This window comes from Passer domesticus, chromosome 10 (assembly GCF_036417665.1).
Source record: "Passer domesticus isolate bPasDom1 chromosome 10, bPasDom1.hap1, whole genome shotgun sequence".
Taxonomy (NCBI): Eukaryota; Metazoa; Chordata; class Aves; order Passeriformes; family Passeridae; genus Passer; species Passer domesticus.
Genome location: NC_087483.1, coordinates 38,350,604 through 38,368,058, shown reverse-complemented (window position 1 = coordinate 38,368,058; position 17,455 = coordinate 38,350,604).

The following is a 17,455-nucleotide window of genomic DNA, read 5'->3' as shown; positions in this document are numbered from 1 at the left end:
GGAGTTAATGCTTCATCTTTTCTAGGTTATTAAGTTTTAGCCTTCCACCACCCATAAGAGCAGCAGTAGGTACACAGAGAGGGCAATTGACTGTCTCAAAAGGTTAACTGCCTTCTGGCTGAAAATGAGCACAATTACTCACCAAAAAGCAAATGACAAAAACCCTCATCTGAGGAGTTTTCAAATGCACCCAGAACAGACATGTTCAGCTGGGGAAGGATGGAATTCATGGAAAGAAATCAAAAAAATATCTCAAGAAAGGAAAGATTAAAGTGATTCATGGTAGTGTTCCAAAACAAATGTAGATTATTTGGGGGTTTGGAAGAGAACACACCATTTACTGTTCTTCCTGAACTCGGCTGCCTTGAGGTTGTATTAATTTGTTCAGCTGCGTGCTGGAAGGCAGGGGAATGAGAGGAGGGCACGGGTCACTGCACGGGTCAGTCCATCCTTGTTTCCAGTATTGTGAGGTGACATCATTGACCAAATTGAACAGAGCATTAGATATTGTTCATTTCAGGCCAAGCCTGGCTCTGTTGAAACCACTGAAAGGTTTGCTATTCCATGAAAGCAGCGTCAGGACATCAGTGCCTGGGATTGTGTGGGAACAAGAGAAGGAAAGTCCAAATAATGTAAAATATTTACAAGATAGAAAACACACCACAATTTCAACAAGAAAGACTATTTAATTTAACCTAATGTGGCAAATCTTGCAGCATCTTAAAGTTCTGATATTTTTACCATTTGGTCATTGTTTTTGACTGTGACATGTAGAAATGTTGAGTGCTTGTAGCTGCAGCTAATGGCAATAGGAGGGGTGCACTACATGTACCTCATGTCACATAATGCTGAGCACTCTCAAAAATTCACCTCCCAGAGGCCCCAGGCTGGACATTGAAAACTAGGACACTGTTTTGACCTTCATCTGTAGGTATTTCAGTTTCCCACAATGAAATGAGCAGGTTCCTGCCCTGTCCTTGTGGTGTTGGTGTCGGGATCAAGCAGTTGATCTGCACAAAAGTGGGGGAATCATGAATGTGATTTAAAAGTCAGTGGGGAGCCTGGCAGGTCAGTCCTCAGCACTGTGTTTAAACAAGGCTAGTAAATGTGATGCAGGCACACAATTAACAGCGGGGCTGAAATAAAATATTGACGAGCTGTGCTCATTAAAGGAGCTGAGGCTGATCCGTGCACCAAACGAGTCGAGGGTCCTGCAGAAATAATGGCAAGTCTTGCTGTAATTACAGAACTCATCAATACAGTGCACGAGAGAGCAAAAGAGAAGGTTGCCCAGACAACCCAGCTTATGAATGCTTGACTTTGCAATATTAATGACAAACGGTAATAAATTATTAACGTTTCTATATTGTGTGTGGTGGGTATGAAATGTAACAGAAAGCTTATCTAACCTTTCTGTCAGGTGCAGTTTGGTGAGACAGACCAAGCTCAGCAGCTCAGACACGTGCAAGAAGCATAGGCACAGGCTGTCCTACTCATCTCAACTCTTAGTAGGCCCTTCGTTTTCAAACAAAACTCAGTGCTTTTATTTTTCTCAAGCAACAATTGTCTGCAGGTGCAACATCCATAGTTTTGTGCTGGATTTGATTGAATTCTGCTGATCGATTTCTGCTGAATGATTCAATTCACTTATTTAGGCATAAACCACAGCAGGTAGCTCCAGTATAGACTGGCTTCAGGTCCCTTTTCCTGAGATATCCCCAGCCTATCCTGCCCACCAGAGGCAGCTGGGGAATCCTCTGGCAAGTCATCTGGAGAGAAGCTTTTCTGGCTTTTAAAAATTAAAAAAAAAGTTATCATTCTTTACTTTTTCCCTTCTACATTTGACTGATCTTAAATGACCCACAGTTTTTAACACAAAATTCAAGCATTTTTGCTACAGTCTTTCTGAGCATATGTCTTGTTGTTGCCTAAACTCGTTAACAGCTCCATCTGTTTCACAGTCCTCATTCCCCAACATCATAAGGTATTCAGGAATAATAAAAGGTCATTTAGGCCTCGCAGCTTTGTTCTCTTTATCTCTAAAAGTTTTGTACCCAGCCATCTCACAGTCTGTCTGGTCTCTTGGGCAATATATTTTAATAAGCCTCAAATGCAGAACTTAATTATCTGGAACTGAAAATTCAAGATCCTAAGCATCCTTTTCCCCGTCTCTTCTTCAGAAAGCCTCAGAAATATAGAGGAGAACATAATTTACTTAATTACATTTTGTTTTCTTTTGGCCATTAGGTGAAATTTAGTAATGTGTTTAGAAGAAAATTATTTTCTGTTTATGTGACCTGTAGTAATTACTGCCAGGCATTACAGCCTGCCCAGCACTGTAGCCTGGGGTTTCTTTTTGCTGTGGGATGTGACTGCCCCCTTCTACCAGAGGCTCTGGAGTGGCTAGGGTTGGAACTATGGGAAAACTCAGAATATAAACCAGAAAATTGGCTGTGATGGACTGGGCTGTGGAGTCATCCCGTTCAGGGTTTCATCCCTGGCAGTGGCTGTCAGGAATTGCCTGAGGAAGGAGAGCACACCTGCAGCCTGGCTCCCCTGCTCTCACCCACACAGCATCCACATCATTGTAGATTGGCCCCAGAAGTGTGTTTCTTCTCTCTATTAGTTTAATTGCCTTTGAACCTCTTTATAATTGTAACACCCTATAATTACCAGTTCCACAGTTTAATCGCGAATGCATGAAAAAAATGCTGCCCTTTGCCTCTTCTTAAATTACACAAATTAATTTAGTGCACTGTCCCAAACCCTTCTGTGTTGAGAAGCAGCAGATAATTGCTCCCTATTAACTTTTCCTGTGCTGTTCATAACTTTCCTCTGCGACATCCCACCTGAGCCATCTCTTTCCCAAACAGATTGCGCACCAGCCCATTTAATCTCTCCCTACTCAGAGGCTGTATCTACAGCTACACAGATCCAGCAGCCTTTCCCTCTCCTGTGTGCCTCTCCCAGCACTGCCATGTGTCTCACATTTAATACCTCCCTACTTGGTTTCTAGTCTGAGTTGTATCAGTTGGATTGTATAAAGTCAACTCCGTGTAATACATGTGAGGAAAGCTGTTCTAAAATCATGCTTTGATGTTACTTCAGAGGTATCTTTAGACTGTAGATCAAACCAAGGCACTAAATAGGGCCCCAGTGTGAATACATGCATTTCCATGGAGCAGCACTTAGGTGTCTTTTACAGGAGACAGTTCCACAATTCCTGTTTCAGACACATCCGAGACACACAAGGTGCAAATGAAACGAGAGCGGGACCCTTGAATTCTGTATTTTTTCCCTTTGTATGAGAAAATACAGACTTTGCCTTCATTCGCTGCTCATTATCTTGGATTAGGAACAGACCTTGATGTTCCAAGGTCAGGTAAACCAGAATCTGAGTAACCAGGAGCAAGTCACATAATGACTTGCACAGGATTGTCCACGATGCAGGAATGGGGAGTGACAGCTAAATTGCTCTTACAGGAACTAATTTTCGAGGTAGGCTTATGAGGATTTGTACTAATTATATTTGAAACATTTGCTAATACCTAAAGATAGTCCAGATTCGGATCATATTAACCGATTGTCCCTTTGGCACCCATATTTTAATTTAATGAGGGTTTACACCTCTTATGCTGCTCACTGAGAAGATGCTCTCAGTTTTTCCTGTGCTATTGTGGAACAACTCTCTGAGAAATGCTCTCCACAAGCACAGATCAAACACAGAAAATGGGTGGGTTTTATTTGTGTGTGTGGTTAAAAGCTCAGCCCCACACATATGTGAGGACGCAGGGCACAAATGTGTCAGGTGGGATGTTGAGGAGTGAAAACAAAGTTGACGAAAATCCTAATTCAGAACTGTCTCAGTCTTCATGTTTCTGTTGCATTTATTCATGAGTAAAGATAATTCAGTCTGAAGATGCACTAGGAGTTAGATCAGGTCTACTGAATTCATACAGCTTTGATGGAATTGTCTCTGATGTATCAGCTGGCTCAGATACCAAAAATATATTTAAACTGCAAGGAAGGAGTTTGTTTCATTTAGTATATAGCTGTGTGTTTAAATGTACAAAACAACATCTCTCCAGCCCCTCTCTGCATTAGCTGCCCAGCCAGCCAGCTTTAGAGGAATGATCAGGCTTGCTGGGATTATGTCAAAGTTATGATAAAGTAGATTACAAGCTGCATGTTACCTTTTATTTTTTACCAAATAAGAAGCCTGCAACTGAGTGGTAATTGCCACACAAACTACATTTTTTGCTACCTTAAATGTAGTTAAATAATATGTTGTCTTTTCTTGTGGATAATAGGAACATTTTATGCAGCATTACTCCTTCACCTGATGATCTGTCTCATGGGAATCACTAGTGAAAGCTGTATTTTATGGTGGAGGTCTGGCTGGGTAGGACACCAGCCACCAGTGCTAATGGTTCTCTGCTGAGAAAATCACTCGGAAAATGTAAATGCGAAAGAAGATGCATTTCAGATAATCTTAGAAAATGAGGGAGGAATAAACAAGGCAGCTGGGACTCGGTGGCATTTCCTGATTTGTGTAGGTCCTGTTCCCCTCTTGTTTCCAACATGTGTGCAAACAGTGGCCATGCATTTTGTACTGATTAGCCTGACGGTTTGAGAGATTAGCTTGGTTTGACGTGGAACGGAGGATGCAATTAGGAAAATAGGACCATATGTTATAAGGACCTTAGCTGGATAATGAGAATGGAGGGAGATGAAAAGTGTGTTCCAAAGTCTCAGTGAAGTGATTCCTTTAACAAACAGAGGCTGTCAAATCTCGACTGACTAGACAGAAGGGCTGCTGCATGTAGTTATTACTGCAGAGGATTTGCAGAACATGATGAGCAAATGGCAGATAATTTCACAAAGCAAAGACAAATAAGTTAACAAAGACAAAGTCATCAAGAGTGTGCTTGAACTGAAAACAGCATTGTCATGGGCACTGGTTCTCCTCAGCTACAACACTTAGAGGTATAAATGACACATTTAATGAGAGTGAAAACCTGCAAGATGCAGCTAATTTATAAATTGTTTGGAAAATGAAGATCAAACTGATCTGAACTTTGCACACTGGTTTTTCTAGTGGGTTCAGGTTTTTCTTATTCAGGATGTGTGATCCTGCTTGTCAGACACACCAAGAAGGCTTCTTCCCTTCCCTTTTCTTGACAACGTTTCTTGAGAAGTGCAAAAAACTGCCAAGGAACCCAAGAGCAACGTGGTCAGGCATAGTTAGAAAAACTTCTCTTCAGAATCCATCTGATCTCAAGTATTTTTGCCCTTGTCTTTATCTATGAAATCCCTGCATCACCTTGTCATACAGTGCCATGCCTCTTCTTTCCCCACAATCAGGGATGGCAGCTCTGTGTGGCTGCCTGTGTGGACTGCATATTGTGTAAACCTCTGGTCATAACTTCTGCACTTCTCAGACATTTTTCCTTGACCTCCACAACTTTTTCTGACTTACAGCACCCATAACTGGGTGCTTTTCACCATTCTGTAGTTGTGCAGATAATTATGTTTAAGCACAAAATTAGTTCCTGCTGATTTTTTCCTCCTTTATTTTTCTTTACAGATCTACTCCACCACTCAAAATCATCTTGATTTTTTTTAATTGTTTTCATATTCGAATGTGTTTGCAGTTCCCCTCTGCTTCATGTTGGGTGTAAATTTTGTAAGTCTGTGCTCTGACCTTCCCTGGTCACTGATAAAACCTGTTCTTACAGGAACCTGAGGGTGCTGCAGCTGCCAGGTCTGACCTTCTGACACTCCAGCCCCTCCTGCCTTCCCTCTCAGTGTGTGTTTGCTGGCAGCTTTTCACTCTCCATCCCAACAAGCTCATTTAAGTTGTGTTAGTGTAAGAAAAGCACATAAAAATAGCAGGAGTCTTTTACTGTGATATAGGAAAATAGTTGGCACAACTGACAATGAAGAAATTTGTCACAAGCATGTCACAGTTATTGATGAACTTGTGTGGGTTGTTACCCATTTCTCTAATGTCTTCTGGGTAGTTGCAAATAGTTAACTATTTGTTATAATTTTTTATTCTTGGTAAGAGAGGTTATATTGACTGGTTTTTAAACCTCTGCCTCTTCTTTTCTGCTTTGGTTTGGGTTATGTTTTTATCTCCCTAGGGGCTTAAAGGTTTTTAAGTTTTAAAGGTCTTTGACATTTTCCAGTTTTGCTTTTCCTCACCCACTTACAATGCATTTCAGCTGACAGACTTGAAGTCAGACAGAGCCACTCATCATAAAAGATTATGTTGTAAAACCTTTTCCAAGCATGCACTATAGATTTACAGATGTTCCTCAAAATCTACATGCTTCATTTTTCAAAACATCAACAAAAAACCCCACTGGGAACAGAGAAACACAAACACTCGAGAGAACAGATGAAACCCACAGAAAATACTGGTTTGTTGCAGTATTAACCTGCTTATCTTACCAAAGGTTATCAAACACTTTAAAGAAACCTTTTCCCTTGTCTGAGAAATTGTATTTTTTTTTCTCCTGTGATGCTTTCATTTGTCTTACACACAGAGAAGTCAGGATTTTTTCTAATTGTTGCCTAATTAAAAACAAAACAAAACAATTACCTCTAATAAAATAATGACTCCTACTTGAGGCCATCAGCTCTCCCAGCTAATCATTAATCCCAAGGAAATGAGACAGGCTTGATTGTTATTACTAAAATATATTCTCATCCTCCTCATCCTAAGAAATTGTGCATGAATTTATCCACATATAAATTAAAAGATTATTACAATAAACAAATTTAGGGAGTTACTCAGAAAAGTAAAATAGTCAGAATTTAAACCAGGAATGGAAATAGCAAATTTAATTTGAAGATATGGTTGGGGCCATAACAAAAACATTTTTTCTAAACAGAATGGCTGTTCAGAGAGGATGACAAGTTGTGAAAGCAACATGGTGAAGCCTTCTATCTGCACTACCTCAGCTTCCAGTTGTGTTTTGTTCATGGGTCTGAGAGTTGGTGAGCAGATCCTCTCAATTTTGCACAATTTTAATTTTTTTAATTATGTTGCTCTTAATTGCTAAATCATATTAATGTAGTTTTTAAAAAGTAGTTCTATAATAGTATTGAGAACAGTTAATTCTATAATTAATTGGAGCACTTATCCTTCATTACTGAGATGCAGAAAGAATTTAATCACAATCAATGAGAGTCCTTATATATGAATGGCTGTTGAACCTGGAGAGTTTGGGCTATGATAAAATAAGAAATAATTAAGAAAAACATACATGTCAACCAGAAATGTCAGAAATTTTGTCAATGCTTTACAGGTGGTGCAGGCTTCTAAATTTCGCCCCATTTGCAGAGGAAAGTATTAATAGTATTCTACAAAGATAAGAACACCAAAATTTCCTCTTTTTCATATTATGAGACCAGATTCAACACTGAAATTTTTGAGACCTGGTAAGTTCTTTAGTTTGAAACTCTGCAAGAGAAAAGCAGACAATGCTGTCCCCAGTTTCACTTTAAATAGTTTAAATACTCCATGAGTAACTGAGACTGAAACATGCTGTAAAAATGAAAAAAAAAAAAGATACAGCAAAAAAGATATGGAAATGTTTTATTTCAGCCTTCTGAGTGATTAGAAGATGCCTCTATCTTTTTAGAGCTTTATTTTGTCAAGCTGGTGATAAATCTAAAGAGATAAGAATTTAACAGATGGGTTGTGAAATTGTTAATGTATGAACTGTACCTCTGGTGGACTCTGTGCCCTTTCTTTCATGACTGTCACCTCTTAAATATATGTGACAGCAATAACCCTGAGTTTGGCCTGTGTTTTGCAGCTGGAAGTGCTGTGCTAAGAACAAACTTCACAGCTTGGTGGAAACCCTGACCTCACTGTCATCCATGGTTATGTGCTCAGTGACTTCACCAGCTCTCATTCTTACACACAATCAAAAGGAAAAAAAAAAAAAAAAATTACTGAAAACCTCTCAAAACCCTTTTTGGTCTCTGGACAGCAATTTCCAGAGCATTATTAGATTCAAGGACAGCCTGTATGGGAGCAACCCAGTCTCATGGAAGGCATCCTGCACATGGCAGGGGCAGGGCTGGGCGACCTCTGGAAGGTCCCTTCCAGCCCACCCCACTCCATGATTTTGTCTCAACAGGACATGACATGAACAACACACACTCTGAAACCTTCAAGGCAAAAAGAATGAAGTTTATTTCTCAGCCTTGATACATATAGAATTCCAAAAGTGACCCTGGGTTGGAGGATGAAAGTGCCACGTCTCCAATGACACTGGTCAAACCAACAGTCCATCAAATTTCTCTCCTCCTCCAGAGAAGAATGTAAAAATAATAATTATTTACATAAAAGTGTGTGAGAACTCCATTACAAAAAGGTAAACATCAGAAGGCTTAGAAGAAGAGAGCAACAGATTCTGTGGGTTATGTTCTCCAGATGTAGCAAAAGTGCCCTGGTGTCCTTCCACTGGCACCCCAGGACAATGCTGAATTTCCAGTTCAACCCACAGGTGACCAAGAGCACAGCATGACTATCCCAGACCTTCATCCAGGTTAACCAGGGCAAAGGTACATCCTCCATCTCTTTAACTTCAAAAGTTGCACTTTTCTCTCAGCAGTGTGCTTACACTGGCATAATTGCCTCCATAAACAACAGAGTTGTGTCGACAAGGTCCAAGGATTCCCACAAAAATTGGTTTTGCTGCATCCTCGATGCATTTCATATGCTGTACTTCTTTTATTATTTTTCTTCTCTCCAAAATGATAGCTTTTGGGTTTTTATGATAGGTATTTGATGATGTTGGCTGATTAATTTGAACTTGTGTTGCTGATGTTGCCACGGATGTGCAATGGAGCTGATGCCTCCCCCGTGCTCTTCCTCCACAAACAGCAACAATGTTTGACTACCAAGCCACCAAATGAGGGAAGGAAAGTGTCAGCCAGGATAAACTTCATATTACAGCAGGAAGATTGTGAATATCAAATAACATCACAGTTGAATGGAACAGGCTTGTTGGTGATTAGCAACAAGGAAATAAGGAAAACATCTGGTTTTGTGCAAAAATCGAAGTTTTAGTCTCAAGCAAAGCATGAACGATCATTGCAAAGCTGTCTTAAATCAGTATTTCTTGTATATTTTAGAGAAGTAACTTTAAAAGTGTTGCTGTGTCTGTGATCTCACAGGCAGCTCACAGGGCAGGAGCAGCAGCTGTGCTCCCTCGGTGTGAACACCCCTGCAGCAGAATTTCCACTTCGCTGCTGTTTTTCATGAGCTCCTCTGCAAACTTCTGACCCAAACCACTCTGAAGTTAAAAGAAATTATTCTGTGGGCTTCAGTTTACTTTGCTGCTGAGCCTAGCAGAAAACCAGGAAAGTTTGGCACAGAGGAAGGATGTGGGAGTTTTGGTACATTAAAGCTTACATCATTATATGTGGTTTTTTGGGTATTTTTTGCCTTGATTCTCAGGTTAGAAACTGGTAAGTCACACTGTCTGCAGGGCCCCAATGAAAACACCTCAGAGAAATTTTGTTTTGATGGACAGATTAATTGCTGGATGCTTCAGGCTACTGCTGTACCCACACCTAGATCCTGTGTGAGGCAGGGGATCTTTGCACAGCACAGTCCCATTTGTAATTAGCTGGTGATGGGGTGTTGTTTGCTGCCTTTCTCCTACCTACAGAGTGATTTCTGCCTCGCTGATGACTGTAAACATCATTCTAAGTACTGTTTCATGATCCCTGTAGGAATAACAATGTAAACAGCGTAATTATGTTCACCTTTGAGGCATATCTAGAAACTTTGTTCTTCCAGAAGAGTGATAACAGAAATGAGTACTGTTGACAAGGTAAACAGAGAGCCACCACAACCTGCTTGTTAGAGACAGCTAATGCTTGAGGGAACTACACGTTCAACACCATAAAAAATAAATATTAAAAAAAAAAGGAGTGTTATATAGTTATCTAGAGATTTATTCATGAATGTATTGCTGCATGGGACAAAATATTGAAAGCAATATATTTTGAGATCTTTCTTCTTCTGAAAGAAGCATGAATACTTACTATGAGTAAACCATATTTCTCTGGGTAATTATTATGAGTTCCATAGATCATATGCATATTTGTGTCTGGTTTTACCCCCATTTTCCCAGCACTGTCAAGGTTCCTCCAGGGTCGCTCTGTACTTGAAAGACACTCAGTATCTTCAGACTTCAGCCTTGCTTTGTTTGAAGAGTGTATAGCAAAGCATCCTGCTTTAGACTCCCAGGTTGTTAGCTCTTCACAGCGACGAAACCTCAGGAATATTTCCTATCTCTTGGACTCTTCAGTGAGACACAATTAGATACTTTTTCACTGCAGGTATTTCCATGGGGTTCTGATACTGAAGATAAACCTGCAGCTATGATTAGGAGTCACACAGCATAACTGAACCATTTGCTTTAGATTTACCTACCATAAAACATAAGATCTGGGGTGGGGGAGAAAAATATCTACAATTCTGAGAAAATTCTCTATGGATTCCTCAGTTTCTCTACCAAGACTGAACATTTTTGGAGTTCTGTCTGGAGACACCGGAAGGCTCCTGAGTCCTTGCACACAGCTTTTGTTCCATTGCTCACCTCCCTCCTCCACAGCTCGTCTGAACAGCAGAGACTGCCAAAGTCAGTTCCTTCCTCCAGCTCAAGCCTCCTGCAAGGTGCTGTTTATTGGACCTGTCCTTCTCTTCTCTGACTTTTGGGAGAAAAGCCAGCATCTGTCATCTTTTTTACACGTGAGTCTGTCCCACCCTGCAAACCCAAGCTCTGTGAAAAACAAATATTGTATGGACTGGTTTCTTGGTGTTTTGCAGCAAGGTATAATCCTGGTTTGGATGGAGATCCTCATCTCTTCACGACCCTCCATTTCTGTGTTAATTTGGTTTAATTGCAGAGGTGGCATGCTCCTGCTGACAGGCCTGAGAATGAATGCTGGATGCTGAACACACAGAGGCATTCATGTTATGCTACTTTCACAGCACTGGAGACAGTTCCATAACTTAAGACAAATCCTGCAAATAGATGCACCTGCTTATCTGCAGATGGAGAATATAAAGTGTGTTATTACTGTGAAACTCCTGAATGCAATTTATGTGTTTGCCTTACTCATAAATTATATTCACAGGTTTGGAATAAACATCTCCAGCCTCACACTGCAGAGAAAATGATTCTCAGCTTTTAAATACTGCTTTTCTGCAGATTAGTCCTGCCTGTAAGACATCATAAAGTAATAAAGGTACATTTTCCACCTAACTGCATTTGGGGATGGAAAATACCTAATGATAACAATAACAACAATTCCTGGCATTATTATAACAGCGTTGATCCAAAGATCTCCAAATGCTTTCCAATAAGTAATTAATTAGGCCTCACCAGCACCCTGGAGAGTTAATTACAAATTATCAAGCCTAATCACAAACTGCTTCCATTGAAACTATTCTTGTACTCTTTCCAGAGGAAAACAAAATATGCTGGCTCTAATGCTGTGACCTTTCTCTCCCTTACTTCATTTTGAAACTGTAATTAGATGAGAATTTGGATATATCCTGTTTTAAGGAAAGCTAATATGATCACCGCTGACCACAAAACTCATTACAATTTTCAGCTTCTCCAGTGAGACAATACTTTTTAATCTTGTTCTGTTCCATAAATCAGCAGCAGCAGCAACAACAACAAAAGAAACACTGCTAAGTATTCCAGTGGAATTCCAGAGAGATTCTAAATTGTGGTTGTCCATCTGTTGTTCTTTCACAAGGGTGGTGATTGTGAGGATGTTTGATCCAGGGTTTATTTCTTACACAGGAAGAAGAGGAGGACAGGTCTGTGCTGCCTCCATTCCTTCTGGGATGCAGCAAGCTCTGCTGATCCAAATAGGATAATTTGGGGCTGAGAACATATTTGTCAGAGTGTGCTAAGTCCCAGAGAATATCAGGAGAGAATAAAAGTTTTTTATCTCATGTTTCCAAAGTGCCCCACAGCATATGAACTCAAACACTTGTAGAGGGTGAGCTGCTCTAACCTGGCCTTCTGCAGAAATTAAATTTGGGCTCTTCATAAAATAGGAATAAAAATGGGAGGAAGCAAAGGGGGGAAAAGACTGAAAGCTAAAACAGTGGCCCCAAACAGCATAGGTAGAAACATCCTGAATTTCCACAAATGACAAGATGAGATGCAGCTTTTGCCCATCAGAGACCTGTGATTTTACCTTCATCTCATATAATCATAGGAGCAATTAAACCCCCTTTTATTTATGCTAGGTTATGTCTCTTGTTGCACAGTAGTTATTGGCTTGCTTTTGATATAAGATGAAACCAGTTTACTTGAATAATTATCTGAGGGCAGAGTTCTCTCTTTTTTCATATACCAATTTTTGAAAAATGAAAGAAGGAACTAATAATGCTCTTGTTTGCAAGAATAAATCTCAGGGACAATTCGCCATCTGAAAAAGCTCCAATATTTCAGCAGTGAAAATATGGTGCATATTCATAGGAAATGTGTACAGGAACCATACAGAAATTTCAAAGGCTACTCCAATTAATATGTGAAATTAACAGTGAAGAAAATTTTCTAGCATAAAAGTCTAAAAGCAGTGATGAGAGAAACCCTGGAACTGTAGAAGCTGATTGAAAGTTTCTCTACCTTACTTGCTGTTGGAGTGGGATCCACATGTGCAAGCAGTAAGTATTTAAATATGTATATGGCACCAGAGCAGTACAGTGCATGACCTACCTCCCCCCCCCCTTTTTTTTTTCCACCTTAAATTCTAGAGGGAAGTCATTAATAAGAAAATAACATGTTTATGAAATTTCGTAAGGTTTACCAGAGGGAGTTACCCTCCTGGTAAATTTACAGACAATAAAAATAAATGTTAGGAAAATAATTGAGGTCTCTGTGTTGTAAGTACATGTTTGTGGTTGATTTTGTGCCAGTGCTTTATCCCATCAGAGAACAGAGCTATTTTTCTGAAAGTATTAATTTATTAAGCATCCATTGGTCTCATTGTACTCTGTTTTGATATCTGCACATGCAGTCCCAGTGAAGTCAACAGCTTCATCCAGATGTGAAAGATAATTTGATCCCAGAAGTGATTCTAAAGCATAATAGAAATAATTCCAAAGCACAGTAGAAATACTGCTATTTGTCTCTACACTTTTTAAAGTGTAACCAAACTAATGAGAAAGGATGCAGAGTCTAAATTCAGTTTGATTAAAGCTCTAAACACTGATTGTGTCCAGAAGATAATTTAGAGGCAGGCACAGAGAATTTTAGTGCTGGTGAAGGCATAATGAGAAGGAGAAGAAAGCCCCAGGAAAAAGCTGGGCTGGTGTAATTACACAAGGGAGCAGGGTTGATGATAAGTGCTGTAAAATGCCCGTATGCAAACAGGAACAGTGACTGCTCAAGCGTCCTGTTCTTCAAACAAAAGGAGGTACATGGTACAAAATGAGGATTTGTAATTGCACTGTGGGGCAGAACGGGAGTGAGGACCCTCCTTACACACACAAAAAGCATTGGATGTAAGCAGCCCTTGCCATCATTCATCCATCACCTGGAACAGCTCCTTGATTGGCAGCCCTTCCCCTTGGAAGTATTGAGTGAGGAAAATCTATCTGCTCACCTGTTTGTTCAGCCCTGCAGAAGCTGCACGGGGAGAACAAGGCTGATTTTACCCCCTGTTCTGGGACACAGCAGCTCTGTGTTTGTTTTCAGTGGATGGGGCCAATAAGAGCACCTTGAACAAAGGTTTCTCTGGTTTATGTTTACCATTACTTTTCATAAGAGTGGTATTTTTCTATATCAGAGACGGGTTGAGGCTTGATATATTTAGGGGAAGTTTAGATGATGAATTCTCCCCTAATAATCATCTTTAAAAAAACACTGAGGTGAGTCAATATGGTGTTAATCTTTTTGCCAGCAAATTTTCTAATTTCCTTGTAGAATTTAAGTCACTCTTCTTCATTTCCCTGTAATTTATCAGACAAAATGGGGCAATTATGAAGAATAATGCAATACAGATTCAATGCAAAGCAAAATATCTACTACAGGAACTGAAAAAGGAAGGCAAGATCTCATAGTACACTTCCTTGTAATTTAATGGGAAAAATTGCATATCCATTCCAGAAGAAATAAAAATAATGTTAACTAAATAACACTTTTACTTTGTTTTAAAAATATCCATCATCAGCATAAGTTTAGGTGAAGCTATTTAGATGCTGTCCATCATTAAAAGGCTGAACTTAAATCCAAACGGGATCCACCTCTCTTTTAGCTGCTGCAGATCTGAATGTCCACATCTTATTCAGAACACACAGGCAGCTGGCCAAGGGGAATACAGAGAGCTCTGAGCAAGGTGGGAATGCCAAACCAACAGAGGGAGCTGTGGGATGGCTGGAAAATGAGCACCCATTTCCAAAGAAGGGTCCCAAAAGATGTTTTTTTCTGGGGACTATAGGCACAGAGTAAAGCAATACCTGCATAAGATAAAAAAATCTCAGCCCCAGTGACCCAGAGGTCAGGGTTGATGAGTAAATGTCAGAGAACTGATGCAACTTGGGTCATGGTAATTTTTTAATCATTTTATAATGAAACCACAGATCCATTAAAAATGTTTCTTCAGCTAAATCTGTCTAAATCTAGACTTATTCTTCGGTATTTTCATTTTTTTGTTTGCACTCCTGTATTATTGTGGGCTTTTTTTTTCTATGAGGATGGGAATGCTGGGTATTTCTGTTATTTCTGTTTGTTGGTGGTAGTTGAAACCTGTGAAAACTGCTCTTTTTTTTCCCCATGATTCTTTCCCAAATAATTCACATGGTCAAAGATACCATGGAAAAAAGGAAGTTGGCCTTGCTGTTAATGTAATTATATGAGAAGAAAGGTAATCAGCTGTTTTCATGCACTCTGATAATGAACTACAAGCTGTGAGAAATCTGCTTGCATAATAATAAGAAAGATGCACAATAAACACTGAGTGTGATTAATTACCCCAGTACATTTGTATCCAATTTAGCATCAAAGAGTGACATGATCAGAATATTTGGTCTGTCTGGAGCCTGGAACAGAAGTATGAATGGAAGAAACTCAAGTGCATTCTGGCAAATGCTACACTTAATGTATGTGGTTTAGAATATAAAGCCTTGGAGGTAATTAGTAAATGAAGTCCTGATAGCAATATGTGCATTACTGCCATTATTGTTAATGTTGAACATGTGCTTAACACCCTGAGCTCTCTACCAAAACTTTATTGAAGTAGTTGCAAAAAAGATGTCCAAAATGCTGCAGAGCCTGGAGTAAAACAGACTGCTAATGTCAACGAACGTGTGCAATAAAGCCAGCACACTGATTAGGTGATGCTTTTCTCAACCTCATCTTTGGAGAATAATTACTAATCTTGAAGACTCAGTCAGCAGACTCTGCACTATACAGAGCACAGCCTGCTCTGAGATATAATAACTAAATGAAATACCTTCTTATGAGTCAGACTCCTACAGCCATAAAGCTGGTGAGAGAATAGGCTTCAGTTGTTGCTCAGAGCAGCAGCATATTGATGCATTGTTGTCTCTCTACTTTACATGCAATCAAAGTCTAAAATTCATCATCCTTTGATTGCTGCTTAGTGCTGTGGACAAATCTTTTAAAAATCTAGGCATACTGTTGAAGAAGGGCAAAACTTAGCAATGACAGAGCTCAGAGTAAAAGTTTCGACATCTCAAGGGAAGGTCAAGAAAGTTTTGCAATTATAAATAACCATAGGATGAGACATATTACATACCTGTACTAATTTGCCTGGCTTTAAAATGATGTGGGAGCTTTTTTTAGGACTTCTGATGTCATCTCTTGTTGAAAAACAAATTATGATTGTCGCTGCTTAGACAGTGGTAATTAATCTGTAATTTATTCTGCCACCTTAGGAGTCTCCAAGCTGCTTCCCTGTCCTGCCAGGGGCTCACTCCCTCAGCCCACGTCCCTGATGTCCAAAGTTCTGCAGCTCTCTGAACCTCGATGTGGTAACCATGGTGAACAGGCACCTGAGGCAAGTTACAACCATTATTCTGTATTCTTGAAAACAAAACCCTAGAGAAATTATTTATTAGGTTTTCCTGAAAATAGCAAGCAGCAGAAAGAAGTTGGGATAAGGGAAGAATTATAACCAGAATGGCTTTCATAATGGAGCATTCAATACTTGGGAGCATGGGTAAGAAAAACCCTAGTGGCTGTTTCTATTTACTTTCCCAGAACTTACTATTTCAGAGTTATTCCTTGAGATCAATACCAGCTGCAAGATCCACAGAGTAAATCCAGATGACTGGAGCTCAAAGTCTTGTTAAATGGTTGGGTGGTGTTTTTTTCTGGCTGTTCCTCAGCACGCAAGCCAGGTTCTGCAGGAGCTGCAGCAGGGAGAGGAATGATAAATGCAGAGAAAGGCTGGGGCTTTGCACACTGCTGAATGGGAGAAGGACAAAGGGAAAGCACAGAGACAGGAGTTTGTGCATGGGTGAAAGGATTATGTGCCACAAAGTTGTAGTTAAATGAAGGACTCTTTAGTGAAGGAATAAAGGCATGGAATGTATCTTCACAGAATAAACAGGCAAGGAATTTGCATTAAGTTCACATCCCTGTGAAAATCTGCTTGCTACTTCTGTGCAGCAATGTGCACAGAGAGCAGAATGTGGTTTGTGAATTCTCTCAGGTCTCACTGCTGTGTCTCTGAAAATAGGTGCTCTCATGGAACAGGCTGCATGTCCACCCAGTGCCAGGTGACCTAAAAGTTGCCTTTTGGAACGTGACTCAGTCAAGACATTTCCAGATTACAAACGTGAAGTTTCCTCTAAATGCAAACATTCTAACACAGTTATGGCATCTCTTTATGCACAAGAGGAAGAAGTAGTTCTGAGCAAGACAAAGCTCTACAAGATGCTTAACAACTGTTCGTTGTCACTACAGGTGATGTGATTATAGAAATGTAAATACTGCCAGAAAATACTCATCTGAAGCACCCCCACACACAATACACACAGGCTGAGCTCACAAAGGAAAATATTTACTGAAAGCACAAAGAGACTCTTTAACTCTCAGGAGTTCAGCACACTGTCATTCAAAGAAAAAGTGTTTCTTTTAGATGGGGAGATGAATATTTAAAAAAAGAAGATTCACCTGATACTTATTCGACACTTCTGTGCATGTACCTTATTATTCAAGGTTTATTAAACTGGTTAAAGTGGTCAATGGGCACTGCAAATGCCTTTACTTTAATGTTGCATGTTACATTAGAAATGGCTGGATAAACTTATCTAGGACATTTAGCAGTGTGAAGTGCAACCCTAAAATTCAAGTAAATGGGTTTTTAATAGTGGTTGATGTGTTATGACTATGCTGTACCATAAATGTTATGCATACTATTTTTGAGG